Raw genomic sequence first — 442 nt, forward strand, 5'->3', positions numbered from 1 at the left:
CTCTCTCTCTCTGTCTCTCTCTCTCTCTCTCTCTCTCACACACACACACACACACACACACACACACTTTTTTTTTCGAGGCAGGGTTTGTCTGTGTAACAGCCCTAACAGAGACCTTTTAGAATTTTCTCAAGAATCAAGTATAAATTGTGTTAAAAGCGGAAGGTTCTAGAGAGCCATTTATCCTTGGCTTTCGCCCTCTCTCTACCCAGCCTACTCTATTCAGTTCCCTCCCAAGCTTGCTCCAAGCTTGCACACAGACAGACAGACAGACAGACAGACAAACAAACACACACACACACACACACACACACGCTCCCCTGGATATCACATTAACATGTTGATGTTGCAATAGAAACAAGCATCCTAGGCTAGGTGTTCATACTAACCCACCGGGTGGTCCTAAGCCAGTTTCCCTGTTGGATTCTCCTTCCCCTGTCTT

Source organism: Alexandromys fortis, unplaced genomic scaffold (assembly GCF_014885135.2).
Source record: "Alexandromys fortis isolate MF-2015 unplaced genomic scaffold, M_Fortis_MF-2015_v1.1 scaffold_72, whole genome shotgun sequence".
In the NCBI taxonomy this organism is placed as follows: domain Eukaryota; kingdom Metazoa; phylum Chordata; class Mammalia; order Rodentia; family Cricetidae; genus Alexandromys; species Alexandromys fortis.